Source organism: Vicugna pacos, chromosome 1 (genome assembly GCF_048564905.1).
Source record: "Vicugna pacos chromosome 1, VicPac4, whole genome shotgun sequence".
Classification (NCBI taxonomy): Eukaryota; Metazoa; Chordata; class Mammalia; order Artiodactyla; family Camelidae; genus Vicugna; species Vicugna pacos.
In genome coordinates, this window is record NC_132987.1 from 119999224 (window position 1) to 120026485 (window position 27262).

The 27262-nt window shown below is 41.6% G+C and overlaps 1 protein-coding gene and 2 long non-coding RNA genes across 3 annotated transcripts in view; 1 reads left to right on the forward strand and 2 right to left on the reverse strand.

Annotated features, from left to right (window-relative positions):
* Window positions 1–27262, reverse strand: part of DSCAM (DS cell adhesion molecule) — a 667301-nt gene that overhangs the window by 351066 nt on the left and 288973 nt on the right. The window lies entirely within an intron of this gene.
* LOC140685687 (uncharacterized) lies at window positions 9184–20551 on the forward strand. Its single transcript, XR_012059017.1, has 4 exons — window positions 9184–9247; window positions 11722–11812; window positions 20109–20279; window positions 20398–20551. It is a non-coding gene; the product is annotated as an uncharacterized lncRNA (long non-coding RNA).
* LOC140685700 (uncharacterized) lies at window positions 10202–10729 on the reverse strand. Its single transcript, XR_012059053.1, has 2 exons — window positions 10647–10729; window positions 10202–10535 (listed from the first exon to the last, which is right to left on the reverse strand). It is a non-coding gene; the product is annotated as an uncharacterized lncRNA (long non-coding RNA).

Below are 27262 nucleotides of genomic sequence, written 5' to 3' on the forward strand. Positions count from 1 at the left end.
CTCTATGTGCAATTGGAAAACTTTTTAGTAGATCTACCAAATATATTGTTTTGGAAAAGATTTAACAATGTCATTCATCTAGGAAAAAATTGATTTTAAAGCTGTTAAAATAAAGCTATTCATTTTTAGCTCCTCCCACAGCAGTCCATGCAACAGAAGCCACTTACTGTAGAAAGTTCATAGGAGTGAAGGAAAGCCTTGCTCAGGAATATGAAATGTACTCAAGACCAATGTCATTCAAAAGATAATCAACAATGCTACCAAAGTATAATTTCCTTCTATTTTTTTAAATGTACAATAAAGCCTGAACCACATTCACTAGTGCAAACAGTAAATTATGACAACAAAAGCACTGTCCAAACTCACATGTAGCCTGGGCACTTCATTAGAATTTGGGTTTGGGGGTCACATAACTAACTACTCCCTCTGAGAGGCTGACTGGATGGGTATCAGACACTTCTGAAGGCAGGAGGCAGCTGAGTGATGGACAGAACAACTTCATGGGACTACAGGCGAATGAAGGACAGAGCAGGAACAGGAGGCCACCACACTGGCTGTTGATACAAGGCTGTTCCCCTCACCCTACAGAGTCCACTTGTGGTTTCCAGCTGAGGGTAAAACAAGAAATCTCAGAAGTTGCTGAAGTCACTATATTATGGTGGAGCAACACAATTCTGATGCAAAGAACAAGTGTGGTCTCTCTCCTCCCTGTGAGCTTGTCTCTCATTTATTCATATCTGAAAACTGCAACACCACCCTTTTGTGGGGATTCTTACAATGGAAATGAAGACCATTCTAGCCTCTTCATTGGCACAATTAGATTTCTTCACTATATTTCATGATTATATACTATAGCCTTGCTAACCAGCAGCGCAAACATGACTGCTGTATACTTACCCACTCTATGGAGACCTTCTCCAGTGCATGCTTAATTTTTGCCTTTATAGCAAGAGTAACAAAACTAAACTGGACATGTTTTCTTTGAACACATTTAAAACACATGCCTAGCCCCCAAACTAATAAAACTATGACTATTTTTGCCACATGTAGATATTTCATGCTTTACTTCTCCCCCTTGTCTTCTCTAGGCTCAACTTTTTTTTTTAAACTTAAAAGTAGAGAATTTCTCAGAATTTTTCATCACTATGGCCTAGGCATCATTCAAAACAATTTCAGGTTTTTAAAAATGGACTAAAGAAAACTTTGTTGGATTTGAGAATCAAGACCAGAGCAATCATGACTTTTCCCATTTTCTAGACCTATTTCAGAAAGAAATAGAGCAAAAGGTAACCTACATTCCCAGAGGCTGGGCCCTGACAGGGGAGGGCAATAAATGCTTGGATTCTGCAATTTTTGATTCCCTTTGTTTATATTATATGTGAGGCCCCTGTGTTTTTTCCTAGAGAATTTCAGCAAAACAACTTACAACTCTCAGCACTCTGCCTCTTCACCCTCCTAGGTGTGAAATACAGGAGAGGGGAGACCCAGAGTGGCTTATTTCCAACAGACTGTGCTTGAAATAAGGTGATAACACGCAGAATGCTATCAGGGAGCCTCATGATACACTGCCTGCCTAACTGTGCAAATGCAATTAAGGTAGAGTGCCTGCACCACCCATGTAATTACTTTCAGAAATACATCTGACTCGCTTTTCATATACTGATCGACTGTGTCAGTGAAAGACCGCTCATAAAATTTAACAACGAATTAGTCGTGACTCATTTTAAAAAAGCACAAATGATTCTTCTTAATTTCTAGAAGATTAGAAACGTACAATGAAATGCAGTTTGTGGGAAAGCAAACATGCGTGTACATATTATATGCACCCAAAGCACAGATTTCTACTGATTTTGTGTTACTTAGACAATAGCAAATATCTATTTAAAATTTTTCAAAAGCATTTCACCAGTCTGAGATTTTATTTGGATTTAATTTTGATTCTATTTGCAAAGTAAGGAGGAAAGAGTAAACATTTATTGAGATCCTGTTATGGATAAATATGGTTTTAATCATTTAAAACATCATTATAGGTTTTTTTTATTTGAAGAGAAAATCAAGCTAGACGCGAAATGAATTGATTTAAGGATTAAGTCGGCTTGGTTTTAATGCCATTGGGCTAAACACTTTGACAAGAACTGTGATGGGAATTTTTCTTGGCAATTTTATTGCATGGAATGACACAGCATGGTATCTTCAGTTAAATAACTATGAAAAATTTCTCTTTAATAATATCTGCTGTTTTCCTATAGAATAGAGGCAAATTATAATTAAACATATACAATAAATCTGTTTAAGCTGTTAATCAGGCATGTTTTATATAATTCATTTAATAACTATGAATGTCCATGAAGAAACCTAGATGGCTATTTTCCATTTAAAGAGTCGCATCTCTGGGTCGGGCAGGAGAGTATGTCCCTGGTTTCCTGATCATGTTAACAGCAGAGTGGAAACATGCCTGGGCGGCGCAGTACATAGATACCTCTTGGGAATTGGTAAAACTTTCTGTGGAGAAGAGTTCCATGATTGTGCCTCTTTCAAAATCAAATGGAAGTTTAAACATCGGATAGTTAATCACTTCATTTCCTACCAAGGCACCAAGTGAGCACTTTAAACACTTTTGGAATTTAGCTATTTTAGCCTCCATATTTCCACTATTGGCCAATATTTATGAATTATTCATTCCATGGAGTAGTGGGGTCCTGCTGAATGAAAAACTAGGTGCAGTTCTTGCTTTCAAGGATGTCCCAACTCCACCCAAGCCCTTCTAACCTCCAGACGTCTCCCCACCCGCAAACAAAGTCCAAATCTAAAGACTGCGAAGATTACGATTTGTGGTTAAGTCCAATATTTCACCATTTTAAGTATGATGTCAGGAAAAATTTCAAAAGATTGAAATGGGCAAAAAGTGGTTAAGTGGGCATTGTGCGTGCTTATTTAGCCCACCACCCGGGCTGTCTTGACTTTTGCTTGTCCTTCACTAGGCTTTTTACAACTCCGCAGACAGAAGTTAACTGACAGAAAACACAGAGCAATGCAAACACTTCCTGCCTATAACAATGCAAAGGACTCCTGCTCACAGTGATGCAAACAGATTCTGCACAGCAGACAATACAACCGCCCCAGTAAGTGAAACGCTCAGCTGAATCAGCTGTAACATCTCACCCATCGTTCCCTCATTAATAAACGAGTTACATAAAGTCTTTGACTTCGGTTCACTTTGTGTTTGCGTGAGAATTATGATTTTACTTCCTACAAAAAAAGAAATCCTATAATCCAACCTGTTGCTCTTTGCTCCGGCTTCCTGCTGGGTGTGTCAACTCCTAACAGCCCTTGTCCCTCCTCTGTCTGGTGTGACACCAAGCGCGACACACAAATTCCCCAGAACACTACTGACATAAGCCTGCCATGCTTACCTGGCTTTTTTCTGGGGTCCAGGATCATAGTGTGAAGGGGCCCACAACTGTGCAAGATTATTTTAAACTTCGTCTTTTCGCCTTGAAACGCACACAGATCTTGTATCCTAGCTCACGTTACAGCAGCATTTTACCATTGAAACTAACACTTCGAATTTCCGTGGAGTAAACCGATATTCCGGGGGGCCGGGCAGCACTTCCTTTCCGGTTTCCCGCGTCCCCCGAAGGGCATCAGCCTGCATCCTGTGATCCACACCAGACATCAAACAGTGCTGGAAGTAAGCTCACATCAGGGGGGTGTCTGTGGGGCAGCTGCACCCTGTGGGCTCCTCTGAGCTCCTGCTTGGCTCTTTATAGGATTTCTCTCCATCCTCAGTGCCTGACCTGGCCCCCTGGTGTGGAGGCATCAGTGCTGGCTTCAGCCACCGGCTCATCCTGCTTTCTGTTTCTAGGAGGCTGGGAGCATCAGTTTTGAGGTAAGAGACACACCAAAAGAAGAGTATAAGACCGTGATGAGCTCTCCTGAGCCTGAAGTGGAGGACCCTTAGCTCAAAGGCTCAGTCCTTTCAAATTCAGCCTTCATGGGTCTTTCATCTAGTTCCTGGTTCTGAACTTCCGATGAGCCAGCTGAACAATCTGCAGAAGGAGGAGGTCTCTTTCCTCCGCTCACTCCTTCTCCTCCTTCCTTCCCTCTCTCCATCTCTCTCTGTTTACAGATAGGGGTATGCATATCAGCAGCTGTTAAGACTTCACCAGGTAAAGCCCACTGCTGTCCTTTCTCAAATCGACTTGGGAGTCGCTGGAGGGGCCAACTGGAACCGCATGCCTCGCGACAGGGACGCCACACCAAGCAGAGTGGACTTACCCCGAGATCCATGGGGAGCCGCTCCAGCCTTTTCAGCAGGGAGGTAACATGAACAGATTGGAATTTTAGCAAAATCAGCATGACTGTGGGGTAGGGAATCCACTGGAAGGGAGCCAGGGTGAAGGCAAAGAAGCCATGAGAAGGCTGGAGATCTGAGAGAGAGAAGCAGGATGGTGGAGTGAAGACAGGTCGCTTCTAGAGAGAAACGGCAGAGCTGCCATGAGGGGCTTCCAGAAAGCTGGCCAGGTGTTTGGCCCTGGGACTAGTGGATGGTTTGCTGTTCCCTGAGATAAGGAGCATGGGAGAGGCAGCAGAGTTGGAGTGAGCGGAGAGGCTACTGCCAGTAAACCATAGTCAAATTCATGAGTTCTAGTTGGTGGGCAGTCTGGACCAGTGCTTCTTAAACCCTAATACACATTCCATTTGCACCCCCTGGGCACTTCGTTAAACAGACTGATTCAGGAAGTCTGGGGTGGGGCAGAGGTTTCCACCTTTTCTAACAAGCCCCCAGGTGATGTTGAGGCTGCTGGTCCAGGAACCAGACTTTGAATTAAGGCTCTTGATTAATCAAAACCTTTCTGTTGATGCTCCAGCACTCCATAAGGGCATTCGCCTCTCCATCCTCCGCACCTAGAATGGCAGCAGTGGCTGGTGGGCTGTAGTAGACACACACAAACGCACTGTGAGTCCCAGCACCCACAGCAAAGCCCTCCCTCCCGCCAGCCCTCCTGTTTCCACACGGAGGGGTAAGGCAGCTGAAACGGAGCCAAAGGGTCTGAGACATCTCGGTGGAGGTCACAGCTCCTCCCCATGCTGGGGACACAGGAGGATTGTCTTTGGTCTCCATTAACTTCCACTGGAAGACTCAGTCATGTCCAGGGTTCTCTTTCAGCATCAGATTGTCTGACAGTTGGGATAAAGAGAAGCTTCAGCTCTGAAGTCTGACTCAGCTCTGCATTTGAGGGGGAGGAATAAGCTTCTTATCCTTTTCTGGCTTCATGGACACTGAATAACACACGCACATCAGGAAGAGTTCGAGAAAGCCACCCACCCCAAAGAGAAGGGAGTAAACCTCAGTTATCCTACTCAGGATGCCATTCTGAAGAGAGAGTCCTTCAAGGATGACAGCTGGAAACCTCTAACTTGGGAGGGAGACAGAATCATCCTGATTGTACCCTGAAGAGTGGAAAGGAAAACCTTAATTGTACTATTCTCTGCTCTAACTCCTACGCTCATCCCAAGATTTATAAAATGATTTATTTTCCCTCAGTTTCATTTCCAGAATCATCCTCAGCAGACATAATTTAAATTCTAGATATTCCCCCAGCAAAAGGCAAAAAAAGACCCTTTCAGGAGAGTGCACAGAGATTTGAAACAAAGTTCACGGGGATTCACCAGCTATGTGTAAAGAATACTATATGAGATTTACCACACTATGCTAGACTCGTGTGTAACTGATAGTCAGAAACCATGGGCCACTATGTCCTTTTTTAAAAAGTAATGCTATAAAATATGCATGAAGGAAAAAAAGAAACCTTCCATTTCCTAAATTTTGGAAATGGAAATAAAGATGAAAGATACATTGTTTTAGCCAGGACACAATGTGAACCTTGTCTGATTTGCTGAGAAGAGTACTGTTCATGATAAATGTAGCTCGTTTTTTAAAAACTGAATCTGCGACTGGAGTCTGGACATTTTTATTTTCCACTTACCACGTTCATACAGTGGAGCAGCGTTACATCAATCTTAATGCTTAGTCCTTTCCTACTTTGAGTCCCATCATCATAGGCTCTCCTCCCTGGTCAGAAGTGCCAGGTGGAGGTGAGAGAAGGGGAGGAAGGGGGGGGGCAGGGATGTGCTGGGACCCCTCCTCCCTCTGACTGCCCTAGCGTTACCTCCACCTAATTCCTGAGAAAGGATCTGGAGAGCTCTGCCTGGAATCTTCGAATCCAAACCACAAGTAATCCTCCCACCTGGACATCACAGGGAGGTTGTATGGAGTGAATGAACTACTGCCAGTGGTACCTGGTACACCCGGTGGTAGCTTGTGGTTCCGATGTTAATTTCCTTTCTTTATTGTCCTCTGGGCTCCATACTCTTTGCCATCCTCTTGGGATTGTGTACATTTTGAATGTAATTTTCTTTACAAGAATAAATATCCTCTAGTGAAAAATCTATTTTGCATTTTGATAGTTAGTGATGTAAAACATCAGGGAGTTACTGTTAATTGCTTTCTTTTGTTCATATCTCACATCCAGGTCACCAACAAGTTCTGTTCACTCTACCTGCAAAACAGATCCAGATCTGGATCCCTTCCACCTACCTCCACTGCTGTCACCCACTGTCACACGGTCATTTACTGCTGTGACTCCTGCAAAAGCCTGCACATGGGTCTCCCTCTTTCTAGTCTTGAGACACCATTCGCGCCCCTCAACTTGTCTTTTCTCAACTCAGTAGCCACTGAAGTTTCTAAAACAGAAGTCAGATCCTCTGCTGAAATTCCTGCAGTGTCTCCGCACACCACAGAGATCCTACGGGGAGCACTGCCCTGGGCTCCCCGTTTCCTCTCTGAGAAGCCTGCAGCTCCACTCCCCACCTCATTCATCAACACTCCAGTCAGGCCCTCGCCCTAAGACCTCTGCTTTTCTCTCTGCTGGGAAAGCTCTTGCCCCAAATACATCTCACCAGCCACCTCTTTCCTTGTGTGTCTCCTCAAATGCCACCTTCTCAGCGAGGCCCATTTCAACCACCAGCCCCTATTTAGACCTGCTGCCTGACACACCATTATTCTTTCCCTGTTTCCAGGTTTCTTTCACCCACAGTGCTTATCACCATCTAATATATGACATGATTAGTATATTAATGATGTTTAAGTAGATTTGGGGGGGGGTAATTGGGTTTATTAATTTTTTAATGGAGGTACTAGGCACCGAAGCTAGGACCTTGTGCATGCTAAGCATGTGTTCTACCACTGACCTCTACCCTCCCCACCATGTGAATGGTGTTTAATACCCCTCCCCACAACAGAAGTCCCATTAAGGGAGATTTTTGTCAGTTTTGTTCACTGAAGTATCCCAGACACCTAGAACAGTGACGAGTATCATAGGCACTCAATAAATATCTCTTGAATAAATCAAGTTCTTTCATTATTTTAGGGGAATGTCATTCCAGAGCTTCAGAGTTTTAGTAAATTCTACTTTATGGTGCCTGTATTATTAGGTATATATTATACATGATGAAGATAAGCTCCACTGAAATTAAGAAATTGGTTCACTTTGGATTTGTGTTTCCTTGAATTGTAATGTAGGTCACTGAAGGCCAAGTACATAAAAAGAAGAGAAAGGAAATAGTTGAGCACAAGGCTCACTTTCCACCCGCCCCCAGAGCAGATGACTTCCACCTGTTCTGATCCCTTACCTCTGATTATGTGTCTTTTAGCAGCAAGATGTATCTTTCCTTCTCGCCCTGCCATAGGAGACCAGAAAGGGCCCCCTTCACCACCTGCACAGGGTAGGACCCTCAGACAGGCACAGGACAGGGCTCCCACGTCCATTGGTTTCACATGGCTTAATAGAGATTAAGCAGGAACCCACAGAAAGACATCACAGAAGCATAAACGAGAGAGCCACAACAGCGAAGCCTAGACTGTAGCATCCCACGGCCGGAAGGTAAGAGTAAATGTTTTCATTAGAAGGCAATCATCCCCTTGACATGGAAGCGCACCAGAAATCGTTTCAATGGTATACTTTCAACTGGTCATTCTCCAGCAAGCATTTAACCAATTTATTCTCCTTGACTGAATAAATATAAATGATTCAGAACACGCTTTCAAATTTTCTACAATTAGCATTTACTATATATGTCACTTTCCTCTCAACAAAAATTCAACATTGCACTCCTGTTCCAAGGAATTCAGATTTAAAGATAATTAGGATATTTGCGTTCCATAAAAATCAGGTATATACATTTGCCTTGGCACAGCTTTGTGTCATCAAAGAGAAGCTTATTTCTAACTTGCATTTCCAGCTAACATTGGGAAAGGCTAACATGGTCTGTCAAAGGGCCATGAATTTTCAAACCATTGCAGTCGTGAAATGTGAAGTATTAGATTTCCAAAGGAGTATATCCTTGATGGTTCTCCCAATATACTCATAAAAGTTGAACACCACAAAGGCCACAAAATCTAGGGTAAAGACGTGGGCTCTGTCAATAGATCTGGGCTTAAATTCGACCTGGGACTTAACCTTGCTTAGTCTCAGTCTCTTCATTTGTAAAATAGGATTGATAATTACATTTACTTATTATCACTAGCCTAAATGCTCAACACAGTGCCTGCTTCACAGCGGGTATTCAGGGACAGTCAGCTATCATCATCACAAGGCTCACTACTGCCATTTTCATATGCATGTTCTGACACTAGCGTCCCTCGCTCAGTGCCCTTGGAAAGCTTACTCTACTTTAGGGAGCCTTAGTTTGTTCACCAGAAATTGGGGATAACACCACCTGCTCTACAAGACTGCTGGGAAGACTAAACAGAGTAATGTATCTAAAGAACCGAACATAATGACTGGCCCAGGATAGGGGGTCCAAAGACAGGGGGTCTTGCCTTCTCTTTCTTTTACATAAGGGTGTTTTGGACACATTTTCTGTAAGAGTGGAAGAAAAAACGATAGATAAGTCAGTGAGATTATCAATAAACAAGTATCTACCATTGTTCAGAATTTGTAAGCAGATCTACAAGAATTACACCTTAAGATTATACATACATATAATATATAGTATTTTATGTATGTATCCATCACCAATATATGAGAAAGGTAGCAAATATTAAAATGGGAATAAATACTACTGTTAATTCTCAAATAGAATTCTAGAATGCAGGGAATTCCTGAAGCCATCCACCAGGGGAGAGCAAGTAGAACACGAGAGAGTTCCTCATTATAGCGACATGATTTGCAGCCGCTCCTGAGTAAGTAAGAGAGCTGGAGCTTTACACACATCACAGAGGTCGGGTAACAACTCCTGGAAAAATTATCTGGGAATAAAACAGATTATTAACTCAGTATTAAGTAAAATCACCTAAATTTACCTAAGCTAGAAAACAGACTACATTGAGATAAGCATATGAATACTTACAAACTATAAAGGACTGAGAACAAACGATTCTATCTGTCTGTGTGGTCTTAGTACAATGATGTAAAACACAACATGAAAGACATGGAGAGCTAACACACAAGTGATTCCAGCCACAGCGTTTATCAAGGTTGAAGAGTTTTGACAAGAACAGCCAATCTCTTCACTCATTTCTCTCCTGCCTTCTACCACCTTGCTCTAATATTCAAATTAAAAGAAACAAAAAACCTGGATCTCCAAAGCATACTGTATGATGGCAGCTGGAACCTTTCAACCTGGGCCAACTTTAAGTGAAAGATCCCAGGTCTTAATTAAGAATCCACCCACTGGCAAGGTGTTTGTCTTCTTTACTGTGTGGGACAGGCCACGGTCAACACGTCTGCCAAATCTTTGCGAGAGTTTAGAGAAATAATTAGGGATTTTAACTTATTCTGCTGTCACTTCTCTCCCAATCACATCTAAGACAACTGGGTCAAAGGAGCAGAAATGCAGTTAAATTTAGCAAGTACTTCTTGAAAACCTACTAGATGCACAGAAAGGAGTCGTCCAAGTTTCTGGGCTGGAGGTGAAGGGCTGAGCACCGTTCTTTGAGAAGAAACCCCCAACAGCGCTGGGAGGGAGGAGCAGGGGGGCGGAGACAGCAGGAAGGCGTGTCACAAGACAACTCAGTTTTTCTCCTTCACTTACTAAATATTCTGATTTCTAAATTTTCTGAAGAGATCTCCTTAAATGCATACCTTCTATAAACATAGGCTTTATGGTCTTGTTTTATGGGGGACACAGGCATTCATTTGAGTGATACAGTTTTTATTTACATAGAGGTTATTTTCTAAATTTTTTCTGGCTGATGAAGACTCCCACTTCCATTCATCCTTCCAGGAATCTTTCAGGACTAGATGTCCACTTCACATGGGCAATCATGTGCCCGTCAAGACCTCGCTATCCGAAGGGCACAGCCAGAACGCCAGCTCTGTCGTTTTCTCTTCCAGCCTTTTCTTCTTTCTAACTCATGCTGTCCTGGTCACAGATCACACCATCGATACCGGATATCTATCACACACCTCGCTGTACGAGGGTCCAGCAGGGGAGAGATGGGCCCTCCAGCCCAGTACTCTGAGAAGAATCTAAAAAGGGATGATGAACAAAGGCAGTTAGGGTCCAGGGCCGAGAGCAGCTCAAAGCTGTTATCTCCTCGAGGACCAAAGGGTTAACGGGAGCCTGACAGGATCCACAACCTGGCAAGGAAGGAGCCAGTGAAACAAAATAAACACCCCAACCAAGCTCTTCTCCTGCTCTCAGGTCTCCTGCTGGTGCCTCCCAGGAGCTGAATCCAATGGGAAGCCAGGTAACCATGGAGCCCATTGATGTGTCCAGCCTCCAGGGGCCCAGAGCAGGGCAGAGACAGGTGAGAGAGTGGACCTGGAGAAGCACGTGGAAGGCATGCAGCCAAGGCCACTCTTTACAAACAAGGCAAGGTCAAAGAGGATGGTGGATGCAGGGATACTCAACACACTCTCCCTCTGCTACGGCAAAAACCACTCCCTTCTCATAGCCTAGAGATGATGGTCAGTAGTCTCTTCTTTGTAGGTTTGGCAGATTTAGTTAACAAAAATACCGGATACCAGTTAAATCTGAATTTCTGATAAGCAATGGGTAATTTTTAGTGTAAGTATGCCCCATGCAATATTTGGGATATCAATATGCTAACATTATTTATTGTTACTGAGTGTCCTAATTTAATCTGACAACCCTTTCTCTTTGTATAAAATTATTACTTCTGTCTCAGAAGACAAGGGCAAACAATGAGTTTCTATAAGTACGTTGCTATATTTAGTATTAATCCTGTGAGTTGCATATTTCTGCTTTCCTTTCCAACTTAATTCTTGAGTCCTCCCTTTTTAAAAATTACACTCTCTATTTTTATTCATTGTGATATATAAAAACTGTCTCCACTGAGAATATACTGATTTTATTCTCACTGAGGTCATCTGTGAATTGCCTCTTTTTTCATGAGAATACATTTTTAAAAGAGCATTAAGCTTACTATTCTGTTGCAAGGCAATGAAGTTTTGTTACGTGTCTTCTGTGTGCAAATAGGAAATGTGAATTTTAAAGATGAGTTCTCATTTAAGAATCTTCAGAATACTTCTAAAGATAAGAAACCTATGAATCTATAGAAATCAACAGAAGAGCAAGCAAGTACCTTTGAGGTTCCACAGCCCCAAAGGATTCCAGGGCAGGGGTGGAATGACGGAAAAGTAATCTTCGGGATGGATTAAAGCATGAACATTCTGGAAATTCTGCTTTCAGGAAGCCAACACAGTTCCTCAGCTCACCAGCCCTGAGAGAGAAGAAGGGCCCCGTGGCCAGGGCTGGGCGGAGACAGAGGGGCAGATACAAGGTAAGAGCAGAGATAATTATGTCTGCCTCCCCCTCCCACTTCTGCCTTCTGCAGCTCCTTAAATGATTCCCATCTCGCTAGAATAAAGCCCGGAGTCCTCAAGGGACTCTTCATGACCTGCTCTCCAACACTCAGGTCTCGTCTCTTCCCTTCCCTTCCCTTCTCTTCTCTTCTCTTCTCTTCTCTTCTCTTCTCTTCTCTTCTCTTCTCTTCTCTTCTCTTCTCTTCTCTCCTCTCCTCTCCTCTCCTCTCCTCTCTTCTCTTCTCTTCTCTTCTCTTCTCTTCTCTTCTCTTCTCTTCTCTTCTTCCTACCTTCTCACCTTCAGTGACACTGACCTCCTCTGAAGTCCTGCATTTCCAGGCGCACAACCATGGCAGCCGGGTTCCCGCACCTGCTCCTCCTTCTCCCTAGACTCCCCCTCCTTTCCATCGGCTCCATACCCTCACTCCCTCATTTTTATAGTCTTACCTGACCAGTTCCTTTAAAATGGTGCCCTGTCCATCACTCCCTGACCCTGTACCTTGCTTTCCTTTACTTGTGGGCATTGATCATCAGCTACTAATACATGATTATTTATCTATCTCCCTACTTTGGAATGAGAGCTCCATCAGAACGGGGATATCTGTGTTTTGTTTTTGTCTACTACTATATAGCTAATGTCTACAGCAGTCCCCTGCACACGGGGCATCCAACATATTGGCATAAAGCCCCAACTCTACTGGGACATCACACCACGTGTTTATTCTAAAGATATGCATACCGTATTCACCAGCGGGCTTTGCAGGTGACCATTAATTAAGGTCACCTCCACGTGATCAAGAGACTAGATCTTTCCTTTCTTTTTTCATAGTTGCTAAATTCAAATTGGATTGGAGTAGGATGCTATCAACATCAAAGTCTAGTATCTAACCATATTGACCAGTAGCCAATCCACCCATTCTTCTGTTGTTCACTTGATTTTACCCTTTAATATACTGCATCACCCTGTGGAGTTATGTTGATGGTCTTGCTGGTTCTTCAACAATACGGACTCACTGCATACTTTGGGAGATGACTGGTCATACCCCACTGTATTGAAAAGTGTATTTAACAGCTGTTGACCCTCTACCTACAGGCCACTAAACAGCTTCAGTCTTATCATCAAGTTACTCTTATTTTCCCTGAAAATGTTTCCATGAATTGAAGCCTTGAGAATCTGCTTCTCCATGTCTTATCCTCCTAGCTTAAGTTCACCACAGAGTGAACTCTTCCTCAACACAAGGCGTATCAGCCACATTGGTAGCCCCATCAACGTCTTTTGGTTTTGTGTAAATTTTTCTTTCTTTCTTTGTTTTTTGGGGGAGGGAGGCAATTAGGTTTATTTATTTATTTTTTTAATAGAGGTACTGGGAGTTGAACCCAGGACCCTGTGCATGCTAAACACATGCTCCACCACTGAGCTACACCTATAGGTTTTATTTAGAAATGCACCAAATAATAATTCCTGACATCCATACAGTGTATTTGAATTTATAAAACATATTTGAGATGTATTGTCTTATTTCATCTGTACAGTAGATCCATGATGGATTCTTTCCCCAGTTTTACAGAGTAGGAAACTTGCCAGGTTGAGAGGCCAACTGCCAAGTGATAAGCAGGGCCAATGGCTATGTGCAGCCCTATGGGAGCTCTTCCCTCACAGCAGGCATGAGGCTGGGCAGTAGACTCTGCTTGTAAGTGACTTGGCCACAGGTTACTTCAGCAGAGAAGGCAGTGGTATATGATTACAGAATCTAACATCAGGCATTTTTCCTGATTGTCAGCAGTTCTTACACTTACAATAAAAGGATCCCTTAAGCAACTGTTCATGATCAAAGTGCCTTAGTAGGGAGCTGGCCCCCTGCATATACCACGTAGACATATTTTTCTCACAACCCAGTGAAATATTTCTACAAGTAGTATTTTAATTTATATTAACTTATTCTGGAAGTGGGCATTTTGGCATCCTCAAAGACAGTCATCTTGGGCACTCATGCACAGAGACACAATCTGGTCTTTGATGTCACCCATATATGGATGACACAGCCCTTGGAGCCCAAGATTTTAGAGCTGGAAGGGACCAGAGGCAATGCAGCCCCACAGTTCCCAAACAGAGGTCCTGGTAATTGGGTGACAGGATATGAATCCAGGGTATAAGCACAGTCCATAATACCAAAGCTTCATTGTCATGTAATAATAAGTAATTCCAAATATTATTTATTATTAAACCAAACACATATAATGTGACAAAGAATAAAAATCCACATGAATTTTCAAGACTTAATACAACTTTCACAGATGGTTTCAGCTAATATCAGGGTGCTTTGGGCAAATCCCAAACCCTCTGGGGTTTTATGTTACATTGCCCTTAGGGGCAGGCAACTGGAAAGATTTCAGAAAAGCTAAACCTCCTCAATTAGCAGCTGAAAAAACTTGAGATCTAGACAAGCAAAATGACTAATACAGATGTTAGAATTTGCTACTGCACCAGACGCCATGCCTCTCCTGCTTTTTATAGGATGATATGCCTAGTGTCGGAACTGCCTGAGTACTTGTGGGTGGAACTGGTCTGCAGCACGTTAAAGGAGTGAAGTTAGTGCTAGGAATGCCGGAACAGTGTAGTGCTGCAAACAGAGTGGCTTCAGCAGCAGTTCTGGAGGCTAGAAGTCAGAGGTCAAGATGTCAGGAGGGCTGTGCTCCCTCGGAAGTCTCTAGGGAAGGCTGTGTTGTTCTAGGCCTCTCTCCGGGGTCTGCTAGTTCCTTGGCTTGTGGCAGCATAACTCCAGTCTTGACAGGTGTGTGTGTGTGTGTGTGTGTGTGCGTGTGTGTGTGTGTGCGCCTGAACCCAAATGTCCCCATTTTATAAGGACACCAGTCATTCTGGATTAGGGTCCTACCCTACCCCAGTATGGCCTCACTTTAATGTAACTAATGACATCTGCAATGATCCTATTTCCAAATAAGTTCACATTCTGAGGTCCTGGGGGTTAGGACTTCAACATGTGAACTGGTGAGGGGACATAATTCAACCCTACCATAAGTCAGGTCCATTTGGCCCAGACTCAGTGAAACAAGTGATTCTGAAAAATGGTAGCCAGGTTCAAGGTCTCTCTCTAGCCTATCATGAAGGTCTCCTTAAATTCAAAATTTACAATTTACCTCATCCTCAAAATTCACTGCAACTGCACAGTCTAAGACTTTCAACTTGATATCTGACCTGTGGAATCCTAAAGAGTCTATCTTTGCAGAGCTTTGGCTAGTCTCAGGTTAAGATATGCAGGAAAAATAAGCAATGGAGGTTTGAGCTAGTTGCCCATAAGAGAGGAGAAATCCATTTGCTGGCACTGCATTCCAAAGAAGGCTTTTTTGGGATCCTAAATATTTGTGATGTGATAAGCAAGAGATGGAAAAGTCTCAGTCACTCTTGATCTGACTCATCTTTTATTTTCGGAATCAAGACTTGGATTTATTCTCATGGACTGTGTATTCCTGCATTTTTATTGAAGAAGTCAGGTCATTCCCTATCACTGAAGACTCAAGACCTGGTCTGGAAGAAGTACTTGGAGACAGTGTTCTGTGTTCTGGCTTCAGTGCTGTGTTGGCTTTTGCTCATCTTCATGTGTGCAAATGACCCTGAACTCCTCCCTATGGCCAGTCTTCCAGCACTGGAGTAATGAGGGCTATTTAGCAATGGCTACTTTTGAATCCTTCCTGAAATGTTTCTCCTTTTATTGAAACTAGAGGTTTACAACAAGCAGAATTTGAAAAATGCTAGTTCTACTTCTGAATACAATTAGCACATTTTCCCTCACAATAAACATGCCACCAAGAAATAAGAGTTGTAATTTCAAAGCAGTTACTTATACCAATTAGATGTCAACTCAGTTATGTTTCTGTGGCTCTAGGAAATGAGACTTTGAAAAATTGTCTCTTAAAAATACATTTTAACGTCACACTGGAGTATCTAAATTAACAAAGGTTCAACATTGACCATCACTCACAGTAAAAGTGATTCTTTGATTCAACAAAACTGCAGTATTCACAGATACCCAGGACAATCTCCTTATGTCAGAAACGTCTGATTAGCAACCTTAATTCCCTCTTGCCAGGTCACATAAAATAGTCACAGGTTCTGGGGATTAGGACAGGAACACCTTTGGGAGCCATTACTCTGTCTACCACAGACACTAGTAAACACCTGATAAATGACTCCGTCCGTAACACTACGCATTTTGTTTACACGTCTAGAAGTGCTGACCTGAGGAAGGGTCTGCAGATTTCATCAGATTGCCAAAGAGCTTTGCAACATGCAACAGGGTAAAAGCCCCTGATTCCAGACAGTGAAGCTGCGGACTTCCTGTAGCGAAGCATCAGCCACAAAAGCACTGGCATATAATTATGAGTGAGTGATGGTGAGCTAATTCTTACTTAATTAATTCTTATTTACCTACAAAATTCTGCAGTAAGAGGATTTATTAGGTTAGTTTCGTAGATGAGGAAACTACGGTCTGGAGAGTGATTTGCCAAAGGCCACACTGCTGATGAGTTTGCCGAGCTGAATTCAAAGAGCGCTCTGCTGTTCCCTGAGTTGAGAGGATCCCCCTGCATCTGGGATTTTTACATCATCATGTGTCCATTTACTGCCTGATACACTGAGACTAAGAAAAAAATTAGTATTAACATAAGCCTGCAATTCCCCCCCCCTTACTAATTAATGCATCTGACCAGAGTGGAAAAATATTTTTGAAAAATCAACTTCCATTACTTTTGTCACACACTTTCTGATATCATCAGAGACCTCGTTAACATGCGTGCATGAGGTGTGTTTCTCCTGCTGTAGCAAGAATAAGCCAGTGAGCAGGTGCCAATGCTCTCAAGGAGCTGTCAGATACAAATTACCCACAAGATCACTTTTTCAGTCTGTTACCTTCTCCAGGTAGCTATAAGAAATCACTGAAATTAAAATACACTGAAGGTCTTTAAGGTCTAATACAATCTTTAAGTCACTGATGATCAATCTCTTTAATTGAATGGTTTAATCAGGATTCTATTTCCTTTGGATTTTTCAGCTCACCAAGATGGAGATCTAGTTCTGCCTATTTTTTGCTATTGTTTGTTTGTTTGCTTTGTAAAAGCTGGATAACATCTTCACTGTGTAACTTAAAATTCAGCCCAGAATTGCACACTGATCTCTTGCTATCGTGCATTGGTTATCCTTGATTACTACGGTAGTTTATCGCTGTCTCTAGTTCACTGACTAGGAGGAATTCTCTTCCAAGCTTTCAAAGGAAAGGTGCTATTCGCTTATTTTGTAACAGCTCCAAAGTTTCTCATTAGCAGCATTTAAACATGTCTGGTAGAGCCAACCCACAGGACACAGACTTCGCTCCCTCACTGTCCACTTGGTCAGCTTCATAAGCTCGTGTCCCAGGACTGGAATAGTGAGGGAAAGAAAGTGAAGACAAAAGGAAAGGAGCAGAGAGATGAGAGGAGAGGAGGAGGAAGGAGGGAAGGGGACGTGAAAGAGACTTTGCTCATCGTCCAGTACCAAGTCTGTACTGGGGACGGAGGCTGACTCCCAGGCCAGTGGAACCCAGGACTCGGGTCACAACCGTGGTCGTGGCTGTGAGGACTGAGCTGGACATGAGGCCTCCAGCCCTGCCTTCATTCTTCCTTTTTTTCTTCTCCAAGTTCCAGCACTTTTCCTGTCTCAGCCCTTCCCCAGGTGAACAGAATTCTTGACGTGAAATGCTTTGGTCAGCAGGCATGACATGATGGTATACAAGACAAAGCAAGCTTTAAACTGGCAGTTTGGCTTGATGCCAATTTTGTAAAGCAAAAGAAAAACCAGAGAGGTTCTGGAAAAGACTCGAACGTCACATACCATCAAGTGATAGTGGAGGTTCAGACCCCCGCGCCGCTCAAGTTCAGGGGCCGCCTTCTACACTGTGTCCTATGTGAATTTGGACTCCCCTCTTGGAATTGGGCCTGATTAATTACCTTGGGGTGAAGCAGTGAAACTATAAGTGCTTTTTGTTTTCTTCTCGTATTTCTCTGTAGGTTTTAAACTATCCAAATGAAATGTACATTATTTTTATTGTCAGAAAAAAATCCCATTATTAAAAAAAATCTAGTGAAAATGGTATGTCACACCAGCTTTCATGTTTTCCTCTGCGGGAGATGCCCGGGGTAGTTATATGGTCCTCTGGTGTCACAGGACTCAGAAGAGCAAGGTAAGACTGAGGCTTCTGCCAGCTGGAAAGGAAGGTAAGACCTTGTTCATGATTTGGTTTCGTGGCTACCACTGTCTCCCATAACCTGCCTACGCATTTCATAGTTAGTTGACAGAAGAGAAAAGCTCTGAGACAACCTCAGCAAGATAGAGTTGGAGGAACCAGTGGAAATGGACTTGGCTCACCATCACTCACAGGGTATGTCCAGACCCAAACTGCTAGGGGCAGGCAGCTGAGTCTAGAAATTGTCAGAACATCAGCACAGTTTTAAAACCACAATGTTGCATCATGTTATCCTGCAAAGGTAAATAGAAAAGAACCATGTCTGTGGAAGTAAGTACTCTCACATGATAAAATTTCCTTCCAGTTATTTTTAACTGGTTTATTTACTGTTTAATTAAGCTAGGAAAGTCCAGAGTTGTTTATAATTCATTCATAACATTCTGCGAAAACATCTGGTAAATTCTAAGAAAACTTCTATCACTCGGACTTTTCTCAATCCTTCACAACTGCTTTTTGCTTCCTCTGCCTCGTAGCATTCCAGAGAACACCTCTATGGCAAATGCTATACTGAGTTTTCTCCGTTTGATGAACACTGGGGGGTCCCCTAATATCCCCCTGTTTACAGGAACCCTTACATTACCGAGTGAACAGGGTGGTGCTAAGGTATGAGGTGGCTGTCAGAAACTTTTAGCTCCAAACATGTCAGTTAAACTACTCTTTGGGGATCTCAGCTCGGCATGAAGGATCTCCCCGGGAGTTGATGATGACCGTGACACGCAGTGTTCCTCACTTAAAACCCCACTGCGACTCCCATACTCAGTCCCTCTGCATGTGCTGATACCAGCACCTGTGACTTCTAACACTCCACCAGCAACTCTATTAATCAAGTGTCTATCTATGAAATGAGCAAAGTAACTATAGCTCTTTTTCATTCTGGAAAATGTTTAAAATGCTGCCAAGAACCATTAAAAAAAAAAGACACAAAATCGTCCACTGTAAAGTGTAAATTGAAGATAACATTCTTAACTAACTTGTGTTTCTTTTGAGACTCTTAAAGGTTTACTGGGAAAGCTTTGTAATGAATGCACTGCATGCTTGCATTCAAAGATATGCAACCAATTTTATAAGCAGCTCTGTTAATCTCCAAGACAAACGAGCACTGTCAAGACTTCCTCACTGCTGATCTCAACAGCCAAGCTAGCGTGTGCTGGGGACGGTGACGACATCTATCACACGGGTTTTCAGACAAGCAATAAAGAATGAGTATTCCAGCTAATTAGATCCCCAGTTTGAAGGTTTGAGGCCATTTTCTAGAACCCCTGCTGCCCCGGGCTTTCCCTGATAGACATGAAAAATGCCAATGGGAGCTGCTGACTCACTGACTTCATAGAAGAAAGATGAAAGAATCCAAGGCTGTTTGACCATTTATTTGCTCCATCTCGCTGGAGTGGGAAAACTGAGAGGCTCAGAGTCGGCTTCATTCGGATACAGAGTGGTACACGGTATTTGAAGATCAATTACTGACTGAAAGCAGCAGATTAGGGAGAGTTAGGAGCCCTTTCTACACCCCAAAACCTCGTGTGCTCACCAAAATGTCGAGTTTGTAGATGTGGCCAAAGGAAATGGTGGTTCTCTAGGAAGAGAAAACATATCTTTTTTGCCTTATTGTGTTGGTAAAACATTGACTCCAAGTATAATATGGAAAATGTTGATCAGGTGGTAATCAAAGGAGGAAAAATATACTTTGCCTTACTGTTACTAAAACATTAACTGCAAATATAAAGCATATTATGAGAGAAGTGACACTTTGATTTGAAAATAGACCTTCCTTGTTAAAACAACAGTAACCATTATTAAATGCCAGGGTCTGATTTCAGAGAATAAGTAGTCTCTTATGTCATTAAAACAGGCAGCTCTTCTGTTTAACCATGGATGACAAACAGTAGTCATATATTTACATACAGGGTGCTTTCTGTCTTGATATAGTGGTTAACTCATGCACTTCTGATGTATATTTCCCTTTTTTTCTTTTTTAAATAAGCTGCATTTGCAGGAGGTGGTTAGATCTGCCCTCTGTGCAGACCTATGTGGCAACTTCCTCTGTGTCCCTCAGCCTCTTGCCCTCTTCCACACACTTGTGAACTGATGCCTCCTGATACAGCTGCTTTACAGAAACACCAATCCCTGTACCTTTGGGATCAGAAATCCACAGGTATTTGCTAAATGTAGTTGTGAAAAAATGGGCAGAGTTGAATGTTTTGTTTTGCTTTGTTTTGTTTGCTAAAGTAGAACAACTTTAAATCAACGGATCGTCTTTAATCTGGTTATAGGGAAGGGTGTGACAGGATACACATCACACCATCCAACAGGAAGGAGACTGTTACCTGTGGATATTCACCATACAATTTACCAAATCGTTCAGCTTGCAAAACCAAGCAAGGACTGCTTGTGGGACTTTTGGAAAATAAATGAAATAAATCCATAATGAAATAGATCAAATGGAATATGCTGAGATTTACACTTCATCCACATTTCAAATGGACATTAACATGCTACCTACAACTCAAAAGGAGAAGGGGAAATATCCCCAAAGTCTATTTTTTATTATTAGAATAAACTCAATTGTTAAATGCAATCTGGTAATGGTAAAAAGATCCCAAGCACAGGTTAATTTAAATCAAATTGAAATAAGCTAACTAAAGAGTTTGGCATTTAAATATGCAGAAAAACATTTTGATGGGAAGAATAATGGCCAAATGATGCATTTCTGAAGCAAAGTTTGGATCTTGAGTACTAAGAACATGGTAAAAACAGTACCAGGGCCCAACACGGGTAAGCTGTCCAATGTCTAAAACACAAAGTTCTCACTGCTTCCTCTTGCAACTGCACTTTGCCCTCATTGAAAAAGTTGTTTCCACCTCTATCCCCCAAATTCTGCCTCTCTGATGTTGTTCTAGTGGAGTCGTATGCCACACGGGAAAGGGGAAAGCTTTCACTGGACTCTCAGTTTGCTAAAGCACAGTCATTTGCAGCCACAGATTCCAAGGAAATAAAACAGTAAGCAGAATGTAAAAGCCATGTGGATAGTGAACCCCAAAGACCCGAGATGATGCCAAACCTCTCCACCACTTCCTAGTGATCTACTGATTAGCGAAGGCTCTTTGACCAAGATGCTTCTCTTTTGCACTAGAGGCTGGAGAAGTCGCTGGCAGACCCTGCCAGCATGCAGATGCCTGAGGGGACCGCATTTTCCATTCTTCATTGAGAGGGCATTGAGGGGGTGATCTTTGCTCATCTCACTCAGAGGCAGGGGCCGGTCCCTGATTTCCCAGGGGGCCCGAGCACATTCACCCCAATGGCAGATGCCAATAATGCAGTGGACTCAGCTTGACAAGGAAGACCTGACACAGACGTGGTCCCCGCAATAAGCGGCACTTTAAACACAGGGGCTGGCCAGTGGAAATCCTGTGTGAGAATTGCATCGCATCACATTAAAGAGCAAGGATAAGGCCTAAGCACAATACCTTAATGACTCGTAAAGCTCTAAAAATTTCATATGTGCATTGTGAAGCAAAAAAAAAAAAAACTAGAAGACAAAGCAACTTGTATAAGAAATGCTTGGAAATTTTTTTTTCCGAAAGATCCCAAAACTGCCCCCCAAACATTCCAAGATAAATAACAAAACAATCACTATAAAACACTTATAAATACAGATAAATCTAACATAGAAATAAACACTATATTGGTTATGCTTCAATCAAAGACAATCACATTTAGAGAAGAATTTATTCATGTCAGTAGGGCTGGTATTTTTATCCCTAATGTTCTAGTTGCGTAGTCAGACATTAGCAGTTGTTGCCTTCTAATAAATATTTTGACAACTAAAATATATCTTTACTTTAAAATAATGAGTTGTTCAACATATCAGTACTGTACTTATCTACATATTAGAATAAAAGCAAGAAATTTTTATTTGAGAAAAGTTTACCATGTTTATGCTATAGTTCAAAAATTCCATAAAATTCCTGCCTTTTAAAAATATGTCAGAATTGTTTTGTGCACATATGTGTTAATCATAAAAGTTAAATTTATTGGGGAGGATAATAAAATTCTATTAATTTGCTTAATCTGTTTGTGGAACAGGGCTTTTCCAGTTCAGCAATTGCTTTCCCATGTTCTCAGCCACTCTAGAGAAAGGAGAGAGAGAACAGATAATTCCATGCCCATTTTACAGATAAAGAAATGAAAAGAAATTTTTTAAGAGCCCTCAAGAAAGTGATGTTAAAAATATAGTCACATACAGATACAATCGAAGGCAAAGAATTAAGGTCATTCCATGAATTTCTTGGTTAGAGTAACACGTGAGAGCTCCCACTGAAAAAAAAACCATAAATTTAATGTATGTTACTTAATAACAAAAATAATCAAGACAGAACATGATTCTGGTTGAGCAAATTAACCATTTCTTCAAAGAAAATAGCTTTTCAATCAAAAAAAATGCAAAGGATCAAACCAGAATCAGATTATTAATGAAATTCCCATGAGTCTCTTTATCTTATAATTCTTCACTGAATAAAATTAGAATCCTGTACTTCCACCAAAACAAGCCACTCACAACTCTGATTATCAGCTGACCTAAAAGGTACTAGAGTTGAGTTGCAAGGAAAAGACTTGCACACAGAGTAGCGTTCTCTGGAATGAGGACAGAGGGAAGCAGGTTGTACAGTTTTACAAGAAGAAGGTGTGTGTGTGTCTGGACAAGAGAATCCACCTAACAGTGTTGTCCTTCTAATTAAACTTGATTCAACGATCGCAAATGAGAAGAAATTAATTTGTCCATTCCACCTGGACTGAATCCTGCTCTTTCACACTCACAAAAACAACTGAGTCTATTCCCCTTCATTTCTACCATTTAACAAATATCAATTTAACACCTGCTCAGGGTAGTCACCCCACTGCACGCTGGAGATACAACAGCAAGTAGACAAGCACAATCACTGTCCTTCTAAACCTTACAGCTATGACTTCAAGCTGTTGGAAATATGGGCATCTTGCGATGTTCTGAAGCCAAAATGTCAGAGACAGAGGCATTTAATGATCTTTAAGGCCTGTAGGAGAAGGGAGAGAGCAGCGTGTGGGAGACTTTCTTCAAGTTGCATTATTCTATGTCCATCTATTGCCAAGAGCAAGTAGATCTCAGGTTTCCTATAATTAGACATTTCTTAGGAAGCACCAACTTCTGACTACCTGGTTAATCAGTAATGAAAATCGTCATCAATTTGTTAATTTGTACCTTTGCATATCATCTTTAAATCTCACTGTATGGTTCATCTTTGGCGAATGCATGCCACCTCGTATAGTTACATGCTTTAGGAGTAATAGTGCATTAGCCTCCCCTGTTCATACTTGGGCAGTGCCCCCTGCTGGATCTTTTAACAGCACAACCACATCCTGGAAGGCTCTGAGATCAGCAGGGAAGGGACTACAGATACTTCCAGCAGCCTCAGTGCTTGCCCATTTGCTCCAAAACTTCTGACTGCAAGCCTCAACGGTGCATAAAAGGGGCTCTCATGTTCCCCTCTTCTATCTTTTTCTTACTACCTCTTTCTTTTCTCTCTCACTTTTGTCTGTCTGTCTTCCTGGCATCCTCCTCTGCTTTACTCAGCCCACCTTGTCTTTTTGTCTTCTCTTTTCTCCACCCCACCATGAATACTACGGAATTTCACTCTGAGCAGACAGGTGTTATTCTCCACAACAAAGAACATGCATTAATGTTCTCCTACAGCAGTCTACCCAAGCAACAGAAATAAAAGCAAAAATAAACAAATGGGACCTAATTAAACTTACAAGATTTTCCACAGCAAAGGAAACCATCCAAATGACAACCTATGGAATGGGACAAAATATTTGCAAAAGATTAAAACTGGTAAGGGCTTGATTTCCAGACTATACAAATAGCTCACATGACTTGATAAGAAAAAAACAACCCAATCCAAAAATGGGCAGAAGACCTAAACAAGCAATTCTCCAAGGAAGACATACAAATGATCAATAGGCACATGAAAAAATGCTCAATATCACTAATTATCAGAGAAATGCAAATCAAAACTACAATGAGGTATCACCTCACACCAGCCAGAATGGCCATCATTCAAAAGTCCACAAATGACAAATGCTGGAGAGGCTGTGGAGAAAAGGGAACCCTCCTACACTGCTGGTGGGAATGCAGTTTGGTGCAGCCACTGTGGAAAATAGTATCGATATTCCTCAAAAGACTAGGAATAGACTTAACATATGACCCAGCAATCCCACTCCTGGGCATATATCCAGAGGGAACTCTAATTCAAAAAGACACCTGTACCCCAGTGTTCATAGCAGCACTATGTACAATAGCCAAGACATGGAAACAACCTAAATGTTTCCATCAACAGATGACTAGATAAAGAAGTCGTGGTACAATTTATACAATGGAATACTGCTCATCCATAAAAATGATAAAATAATGCCATTTGCAGCAACATGGATGTTACTGGAGAATGTCATTCTAAGTGAAGTAAGCCAGAAAGCAGAAGAAAGATACCATATGAGATCACTCATATGTGAAATTTAAAAAAAAAATAAAAAGCCAAATGAACTTACATATAAAATAGAAACAGACTCACAGACATAGAATACAGACTTGTGGTTGCCAGCAGGGAGGAGGGTGGGAAGGGATAAACTGGGAGTTTGAGATTTGCAGATACTGACTGGTATATATGAAACAGATAAACAAGTTTATACTGTGTAGCACAGGGAAATAGATTCAATACCTTGTAGTAGCTTACAGTGAAAAAGAAAATGAAAATTTATATTTATATATATATATATATATTCATGTATGACAGAAGGATTGTGCTGTACACCAGAAACTGACACAACCTTGTAAACTGACTATAACTCAGTAATAAATGAAACAGTTAGAACTTCTCACTCAGATCACTCACCTCTCTGAGATGTAATTTGCCCCTGAACAAAAAGAGGTTGCTGTCAGGGCATCCTGTCAAGACAGGAGTAAAATCACGCCCAGGATATACGGGTACATCGTTCACACAAGTGCAGGAACGACAGTGGTTAAGAGAATGAAAATCCCTCTCGGGAACAAACAAAAATTTAAGAACTAAAACAGGCGTATGGGTGTCGACTAAATGGAGATAATACAAGAAAAATAACATATTTAGAAGTCAGATTTAAAAATCAGAAAATGCATATAATAATGAAGAAAACATAAGCACAGTCAAAAACAGTCATACAGTTCTCCAGGAACCGAATCACAGATTGGAAGAGGCAACAGAAAGGCACTTCATAAATTCCTGAGGCTTTGGTCTCAAAACTGCTGGGTAAATAGGCGGTGAGAGACTGTACAGAATCCATATGGAAATCCGAGGCCATGTGTGTAAGCAGAGACAGGCATCAGCTGGGCACGAACCAGCAGTCACACATTTTTCTTAAAAATGTCGCCTTTGAACAAATGAAAACTTCCTGAGATAATTTAAGAGAAACCGTGACAAGTACAAAGACAATCCAATGAATATGGTAATCCATACCCCGTGTTCCCGCAGGGTTACCTTAGAGCTGCCAGGGTCACCTCCATCCTACCTGCTCTATTTACAATTCCAGAAACACCTTTCCTCCCACCCTGTGGTGTCACCGAGCCAGGCGTCCTGCGGTGCTTCAACACCCCAGGGAAGATGAACAAGGTTGTCTTACTAATTTTACTGTATCACACTTATTCCTCTTAAAACACAGCTCATAGTTAGAACTCTGGATGAGTAAAATGCGCCAGTCTGCAACTTAACACATCAGAAAATCAGAGCTTATCTCCTTACTCAAAACAAAGCTCAGCACCTCTGGATCTTGGTTTTCCCTCTTGACGTTGCATAAAACAGGTAGAGATTTCAGTAAACAACAGTCAGACAACCCAGGTTGTATCAGTGCATATTCTAATGCTCTGTGGCAATATCTAACAGTGTAAAGAAGATGAAAAAAATATTGACATTCATTTAAATATGAAAGCAGGTCTTTTTTTCTTTATAGCGCAAAGTAACAGCATGCACAGATGGACCTGAGAGCAGTCTGATCTCATTCTTTGTTTTCTCTTCTGTAGTGGTAAATGTGATAGAAATGTGTGATATCTGCTAAGTAATAGTGGTTATTAAACCATCTCTAATACACGCTTATAGACGAGCTAATCAAACTCTGGGTATTCTTGTCCCGTGAGCCTCTGAAGAGAACAGCTCTGATTGACATGGACAGATGTTGAGTGGGTCAGCTGATCACTCCATTCCAGAACAGTGGCACGTGTGTAGTTTGGGAAGGAAGAGGGGAAAGAACATACAATAGTGTTTTTAAGAAGAGGCGGGCGGTGTGCAGAATTTATTTTTATGTTTCCTTAAAGAATGAGTTCCCAGACTTTATTAAAATCTAGACCTTCCATATATAGAAGTATACCACTCCCCTAGGTCTCTGAATGTAACAGAAATGTCTCTATTGATATTCTGAAATGGGAAATAGCCTTTTCTGAATGTGTCAAATGTTTTGAAGGAGTACCATCTCTACAGCAATGGTTTCTTAATGCTGTTTCTGAAATTTTGAAAATGATCATTTTATCAAAAGCTATATACTCCATTAATTTTTAACTTATAATTTTGGAAAAAATACAAACTAAGAAACATCTACAAAAGTGATCATTTCATCTGCAGCGTAGCTTTCACTGAGCGTTGCTACTTGATAACAATTTGTCACTTTTTCTCCATCATTTTCTCTTTTTCTATCTGCAATAATAATATTGTTCTTGCTGCTGTTCCACAATTTAAAAATAAGCTGTATATCTGATGCCCCTTTGCCCCTAAATACTTCCACACTGTCTTCTAAGAATAAGGACAGGCATTTATATACTACAAAACATTGATCAGTTTTCGAAAATGAAGATTTAACTGTGAATGCCTTTGAATTTAGTAATGTATAAATGGTAGTGTCATAAAACTCCAATCGCAGGTAAAGATACTTCTCCTTAACTATAAATGGTCTTTTCTGACTCCTCACTCCAGGAAACTAAGAGTAAAAGCTTCCTGAGGGCAAAGATTGTCTTTCTTATTCCCAGGTGCCTGGGAGCTCCCAGGAGAGCCTCACAACAGTACACGTATAGAAAATGCTTAA